The sequence below is a fragment of the Cupressus sempervirens genome, chromosome 3 (genome assembly GCF_028749045.1).
Source record: "Cupressus sempervirens isolate cs-2001-9-10 chromosome 3, ASM2874904v1, whole genome shotgun sequence".
Taxonomy (NCBI): Eukaryota; Viridiplantae; Streptophyta; class Pinopsida; order Cupressales; family Cupressaceae; genus Cupressus; species Cupressus sempervirens.
This window is the reverse complement of record NC_143120.1, coordinates 90298217-90306773: the sequence shown is the minus strand read 5'-3', so window position 1 is coordinate 90306773 and position 8557 is coordinate 90298217. Positions and strand designations below refer to the sequence as shown.

Genomic DNA, 8557 nt, shown 5'->3' with positions numbered 1-8557 from the left:
TTTTTAGCTCAAAATTTTTAGAAAATAAAATCCAATAAACATTACAATCAGCAAATACACTTAAAAAGCATTGGACATGGAGACTTCTTACCTTTAAAACTTCCAACTTGTGCAATTGTATAGTGTATCATCAATTGGATAGCAAGTAGCATATTACCAATTACACAATTTTATTATGAATTTATATAATGTAAATCTAAGGAATTAGAGTAATCTTCCCATTATCCCTATTTATCCTAAAAGGAGACATTACACCTTACTCATTGATATTGGTAATTAGAAACATCAAAAGTGTAGTCCAACATATCAGGTATTGCCTTAATGGTGTCATCATTTCATGACTCAGTCCTTATGTTCTCTTTCTCATCCCAATGAAACTTGCACTTTCTATGGCTTCTCAATGGCCATTGAGAGTTTAAGACAAAACTGTTCCAAAAATGGCAAGTGACGATAATCTCCATAAAGACAACTAGAATTTTTGGGCTGCGTCTAGTGCATGCATGACCAATCCTTACTGAATAGTGGCTTGCCACCCACTCTTTGTTGGTTTTAATTTGTCTTTTGTTTATCTTTTTATTATGGCTATTATGTGTTATCAGCCAATTCTCAATCTATATATAGGACTAATAGTACTGATCAAATAGCTAGAAAGAAGGAGAAAGGGAAACATAATGCCTTGTCAGGATGCCACTATCACTTTTCATTGATGATCTCAGAGGATCTATCAAAAAACAATGAACTCAACTTGCCTCTATTTTAATAGCATAGAATTTGGGCATAGGTAGATAAGGAGATGGAAGATATGGAGTGGTTGGTAACATAGGTTGAGTAGATAACTATAGCAGAACTAGCACGAAATGATAATCTCCACAAAGGCACTCTGAAGAACTGGGGAACATTTATCACATGAATAGTCAATCCATCTTGATAAGTGGTTTGCAAACCACCTATCATTGGATCAAAGTTTATTTTTAGTTTTTGTTCTCCTTGTATTAAGGGTACTAATATTTCATTTTTTCATTCAATTCTCAATTTGTTTGTATGACTGTAAGGAGTTGGCATATTCTTCACAGGGCCTATGGGAATATTGATAGGCAACCATTACCATTAAATAGATTACCAAACAATCTTTGATTTCATTTGTACTCAAAGCTTAACAATTTCACATGTATCCATTACTTAAAATGACAACATAGTACTTTTAAGCCCAAGAGTAAAATCTATGAGAATGGAGTGGTTTGAGTTATACCTAAGCATTGACCATGTACTGCTTCCTGAGATGCCTAATATTAAATGTCGAGCATCCTCTAATCCTTTAGTTATGTTCCCAATCTGGCAATTTGTTCTCATCCCAAAGTACATGATAATGTGTTGGTTTTTTGGTCCCCTATAAATGATAAAAACTAGATCAGTTTATGTTATAATACATAGCAAAGAAAGCATGAAAAGTTGATCTAAGAATAACTATTATACCTATATCCCAACATGACTGTAGAGATAAAAGTTAAATTTTGTGGGATGGCAAATTTTGAAATCAACCATAGTGCTTGACAAAATATAGGAAATCCACATTAGTGTTACAAATTGACACCTTTCAATAGAGCAAAATAGTACTATATAGCCTTATAGGACCTTCCTACCTGGCAAGATGTTCCCACTTCTATCTATATAATGCCTACCTACATGGTTGTTTGCAAATAGTCTAGTATGGTGCCACTTTTGAACAACAACAAATGTCACTGGGGGCTGGTAATTTGGCTCAAGAGATGCACAAGCCTGTTCACACTGCAGAACTTTTAGTTCATATAGCATTCAACTATCTTCTTTAACAAAATCCAAAGAGAATACAAACTAACTAATGAGCCGTGTCAATCTCAATTGAATAGTAAGCACTATGGTGAGTATTAGGAAACTGACCCTGCAAATAACATCTAGTTCATAAAGTAGAACTTGGTAAAACCGTCCTTCACTTACACCATCTATAAATAAATACCAAAGTTGTCACTAAGGAGATGAAAGAAATGCAAAACTAAATCTCACCACAAAAACCAATCAAAATGAAATAAATTACCTATAAAATATGATTTGCAGAGGCTTTCGTCTTGTTGCTATGTGAAAAGAAATCAGTAGCTCCCTACAAAGAATCAAAGTGAAATAATCATTCAAATTTTTGAATATCATACTTTAAATTTCAAGTAGTAAGTAAATTTCCAAAAATCATATTTTTAATTTTGAGGAGCAGTAACTTGTCTAAGAATTTTCAATTTGATTGGTTGGTTTAGTGTTAATAAAATGCATAATGATCAAGGCAGAAATTGAGCTCTAGAGGGTTTTTTCCTTTTTGCCATTTAGTAATTTAGAACACATCCCTAATCCATGGTGTGTGAAGTTGTATAAGTTTTCCCCAAGTTAATTCTTTGTAAATTAAATCTCTTACATTCTAGATTTGTAGATTTTACTAGCTATACATTGTCACTACATAATACAAGTAATCATCCTAGTTTAAGACTAAATATAAATTGAGTACTATACATTGGTATAAAAGGTGGTCACTATTTCAAGTAGAACACCTCCAAATCAAATATAGATTGAATCAACATCCTGACATTTACATCTCAAACAAAACTTACAAGGACATAACACCATAGGCAGACATATGATATGTACCAAAAGACTACTTTTAAAATGCAAAGTTATAGTCAAGCAAATCCCTAGCACAAATACACACCCCTAAAATGTATAACTTTTGAACCAAACAAGTAACAATATTTTGCTAAGTAGCATGACAACCCCGTAGACTAAAAAAATACCACATATGATGCCTACTTTATCATTCCTCTAGTAACAGTGCCTCGTACTAGATCTTGCCATACTTTATACAAATCTTGAATGAGCTCTTGCCGGTGCACCTAAGCACAAACTAGACCTGCATACTTTGTGACTCCAAGCCAGTCTTGAGATGCAACCACCTAAAATTTGCACCATATCCAAAATATTAAGATAAGCATTTTTCATATGAATTATGTGAACCAAAACAACAGCAAACAATGATCTATTGAAAACCTACTACCGCTATTGATGGACTGGAATCTTCTCTAGGGTGTGGATGTGTAACATCTGCCCCATAGGAGTCTAAAAGACATTTTGAATTTTTTTAATCAAGTAATGTTTCTTACTTGTAAGAAAACCTCAGAAACACAAAAGTTGATAATCTGAAAAGTTCTCCACAACTGCACATTAAATAAATAGTAATAGATCTGCAAAATAATAAAAAGGAAACTCGACACCAACTTGTATCGAGAATAATTGATCAAACTTGAAGTATTTTTTAAAAGACATTCATTCATTCAAAATAATTCTAGAAAGAGGATTAACCTAGAAATTGTTAGAGTATTTGAAGAATATTTATCATAGAGCATTAATACACCATGGCATCATCCATTGCAAGCTTGCTACTTGTCTTCAACCATTGTTCCAAAGCCAAATAATTGATCCAATTAAGGTGGCTGAATAAGAACATAACCCTCATGATTTATTACATGCTCCAAAAGTGATTGTAAAGACTTTGATTTGCATACAAAATTCAAATTTAAAAAGATAGAGGTGAGAAATTCCACTAGTTAAGATTCTCCCAAATCATTTTTGTTACCTACAATTGATATGCATACATCAAATAAAGTCTCACAATTGTGAAGGTCAATTATCCACTTATATAGATGAACCAGAGAAAAGTTCACTTGGTTTGAAGGATCTAAGAAAATCATCTAACAACCTCAAGTATACTTCAAAATTCAAATCAACATAAGAAATTTAGTTTTGGTCTACACTCCCATAGGTAAACTTTCAGTTTGAATGTACTAAGGAAATAAACTTAACAAGCCCTAAAAATCCAGCATTGTAAATGATATATTCCTTGCTTATTTAATTAAAGCATTTATTTAATAAACACCCTACTTACCTAAATAGCATATATATTTATGTAACTAGTTTATTTTCCCTTGCAAACACACATTCATATAAATGCACAAACACTAAAGTGAGATATTTATGTAACTGGTCTATTTTCCCTTGCAAACTCACCAACTTGCAAGCACTCACAAAGCAATCTCTTTAGGTAAGTAAACTCACGAACAAGTTTTTTGGGGGTTCCTTGTCAAGAAGCATGAGTAAATGGGAAAAACACACCCATTAGTGCATAATGACAGTTAACAGCCAAGAAAGCATCAAAACCCATTCGTTTCAAATTTCTCCTTTCATGTTTCACTACTTCAACAATCTGACAACATTTGATGCATTTGCAAGTAATTGCAAAGGATTGTAATATTGCACTAATTTGATAAACTTTTTGGGAGTATTTTAAATAGAATGCAACAATGACCATAATCATGTTCTTTTCTCTCTTTTTTGAAATCTATTTTATGATTTTATCTCACTATCATCCTAGGGCTTTTTTTTTTTTTTTTTCTTTTTTTTAATTTGTAGGGTTTATATTTTATAACCTTAAAAAAAAGGGGCTAATACTAGTGTTTAAAATTGAAATTGTGTTTGAGTTATGGCATTGGGAAAGCAACAAAGTTGGTAGCAACCAAGGGGAACTTACATGAAAGGACTAGTCACACAAAGATTGTTCTAAAATGATAGGGTTTACTTCTATCAAGAAAAAAAACTCTAGGAGAAAAATCACATACACAAACTTTGAATCGAATTAGACCACTCTTTGGGACTCATTATTAGCATGAGTGATGATATTATGTATTGGATCTCTTGATATAATTCAACATGTGCACAATATCAACTACAATTTATCAAAAATTGTAATCATCTCAACATGAAAATTCATTTAAGATATTGTGATTAAAAGTTAGGTTTTTTCTCAAAATCGCTGCAACTCAGAGGACCAAAGCTTTGCTGATTAGTTTAACATAGATTGGGGAACAAAAAATTAATTATAAAAATTTGATGAAAAGATGTGAGAGGACGGTTATGTCACCAGAAGAGGGCTTGACCATTATTTTAAAGGACTAAAAATACTTAAGTCCAAGTCAAACAAGAGGAATATACAAAGCAGGGGCAAATGATAGAAATAGAAAAAGTAAAAGGAAAACTTTATTTGGGGATAAAAAATGATTCATACATTGGCCCTAAAATAGAGATTTTGGTGCTTCATCATGAGATTGAGAAGCATGAAGACAAGAATAATGAGACCACAAGGTTCTCCAGGTTAAGCACTCGCCACTTACTGAATAAAGGAAGCACCTTGCAGTCTGGAAACCCATGTGAAGTACCCAATTAAGAGGAGCCTACTAGAGAGTTGGTCAGCACATTCTTTTTCATTGTTGAGATATTTTAGAAACCTAGAACCCCAAACAGCAAAAGCAAACAAACAAATTCAAGACCATTTAAGCTTTACCCAATAATAATATCCCATGAGTCCAAGAACAAAATTTGACTACAAGGGTGGTGACAAGAAGTGTGGGGCAGCATCCCTTCAAACCATATAAATTCTTCTATAGTTCATGTTCAATGACACAACTTTCCCATTTCACATACAGAAGCATGTTGTCTAGTGTCCTCTTAAATTAACGAAAATCAATACAATCAAAGAAATGACAAGAAGAAAGATGAAGAATCAAACACCTAAAGGATACATCATTGATGCAGCTTCAAAAAGATCATCTAAAGGACATGATATGCTCAGGTAGAAGGAGCTCTGAGATTCATTACTACACTTGGGAATGGGCTCATCTTCAATCTTCTAAATTATCACACACTTGATTTTTTTCCACATCTTGTTCAAACCATATAATGTAATCTCATCTATGAAGTGTATTAAAAGCTAACAGAGCATCTTCGCTAGTTGATCTCTCTTGCGAGCTCAACTAAAAGATAATTCCTAAAGAAACTCAGTCTGCAAATTTTTTTTTGTTGAAAGGAATTGAAGAGAAAAAAAATCCTTATGCTAAATGAACAGACCAAAAACTCACATGCAAAAATAAAGGTGAGCACAACCTTTGTTGGCATCTTCCCCCCATATGCCAAAATGGGAGCTCTAGAGTAGGTCATGGACATCCATCTTCTACATACATTTAGTGGAGTTGTGATAGATACCCATCAAAATCTGAAAAAAAATACATCTGAACTTGTGGAATTAATATATATGTTGATACTCTTTTGAATGAGTCTTGTCATGTTTGAGTATGATGTTATCAATGGTAATTAGGATCTCTATGAATATCTCTATTTCAGTAATTGTGGATACCAATGAATATGACTGGGTCTCTGTGATGACAAAAATTATACACAATATGAGTTATGAATTAGCAGATATGATGTTGTTTTCTACTTTGTTGCTCTAATTTTATATCCCTAGTAATGGTGGCATCTATAGTGACTACAATGTCTCTCTAGAATGAATATAACTAAAATTATAATTCAGTGTAAGAAGCAAAAAAATCAGCCTACGATGGCTCAACTGGGATGCAGATTGATCAATAGAAAGATGATGACCTTTATTTTGAACTGCTTTGAGAAAAAATGACTAACAAGGTGCTACACAATATAGCTAAACTAATGTCTCCCTTTTAAATATGAAGATTAAAGGTAAAGTCATGCCTTGTCTTTGAGCTAAAACATTTTGATCCTCTCAAATTTTTACTAATATCAGATTACTATAGACTATAGGGAAATTTGTAAAAATTTTACACAACGAATAGAATGCTTAAGAGTTTAGAATTGCATCAATGCCCACAACTATGTATAATAGGATTTTTTTATGTTAAGACAACATTCAAGCTGGTTGTACATAAATTAATCTATAATTTAAAAGAGCATCACAAGATCTAAGGAAAATTACTTGACCACACCCTAAAGTCTTGGGTATAAAATTACCTGATGTTAGCTTTCAGATCATCCAAATTTTTGTATGAACTAACTCATCTATACACCACCTCTTCAAAAAAATTAAAATGTGCATTTTAGGGAACTGATTTGGTAAGGTGCTGGGTTAGGCATGCTAAAGACACACCTTTATTAAAAAATTGAATATTTTGTGACTAGTCTTGGTCAAAAAGTACCTACACAAGGCCAATAAAGCCTATAAGTTGCAATGTCTTCTCCCACTCTGCAATCACAAAAAAATGGTAGCATTAATCTTGTAACAAATAGGATTGTAAGACTAATTCAAAATCTTTAAGCCAAGAATTCACAAAGATCCTAATTACTATTTATAACATCATACTCGGACATGACAAGACTCATTCAATACAATTTTTCCCATACACTTGCATAGGCTTAGAGGTTGCAAATGGTTCAAACTCTATTCTCATCCACCACCAATTAATTCCTCTCATGTTTTGATCCTTCTTTCTATTCTTGTCAAAGTCGAAGATCCTATGATACTCTACATTTATCATCACTACACAACCTACCCACTTACAAAAAGCTTCAGCCTCTACAATGCTTACATCCACAACTCCCTCAACCACTTTTGTTAAATGCTTGGTTGACTTAGGCTCATGAGCATAATGCTCAATTTCTAGTAAAGATTATGTCTCTGAATAGATAAATCTATTCACAAAGAAGAAGTTATAGACCTTATTTTTTCAAATGCTCTTGACTTTATAACTTCCATTAATAGTGAACTCTAGGTAATGCTTCATCGAAATAGGACTCAAAACACCCAGGGTGTAGCTATGGTGGAAAAGAAGGTGTGAAGTGATATTTTTTTTTTTAGAGGGGTCTAAATCATGAAATATAGCATACCCATATCTATTTATCTTCCAATAACCTATTGGTTTTGAGAGTCCTACCATGGCCAAAGAATCCTATATTTACAGATTTGCTAATTTTGCAAGGGGCACATGATTGATTTATATAAAGTCATGTGTGGTGGCACATGATAAAATAGAGACTAGCATGGGATCATGCATCTAGTACATAATGATACCAGGTGTTGCACATAAGTGCACATGCTATGGAGAAGAGCACACAAGTTTTAGAGACTTGTAAGGTGTACTTAGTGTTAAACCTGAGGCCTGGATGGTTGCACCACAATCAATAATAGAAAATAGTAACCTAAAGAATAGTCAGAAGGCAACGGCATTCAACACAATTATGGCACCTATACACTTGCTCCATTGTATCCTGAATAATGGGCCCAAAGGTAGCATCTAGCCCACCTAAATTATTTTTCATAGATGCCTTCTACTTCTACCTCTGACACATCTATATATACTTAATCAAAAAGAACATTAACTATTTCTAAGTTTTCTCCAACTCCTTTAGGCATCGGTTTACTATGTTGCATCCACAATTGAAAGAGATTCACCTTGTCAGGGAAATTTCACTTAGTTTTGACTTGCACAACATTAAAATATGTAAGCCAATTGAAACAAGACGAAAATAGGGAAGAAGAAGTAGATAGAGATGAAACAATTTCTTCAGATAAATCTCTATTCTCATCATCAGCAGAAGTAGAGGTGGATGCCATGGAATGCAATTTGAGCTTTGAGATGAAAAACAAAAACATAATAACGGGAAAGTAAGGAAGGGTGTGTAT

General features: G+C 33.2%; 1 pseudogene; it reads right to left on the bottom strand.

Moving 5' to 3' along the window:
• Window positions 1-1315: 1315 nt before the first annotated feature.
• The window catches only part of LOC149564920 (protein argonaute 1B-like), a 106353-nt pseudogene continuing 99111 nt past the window's right edge, over window positions 1316-8557 (bottom strand).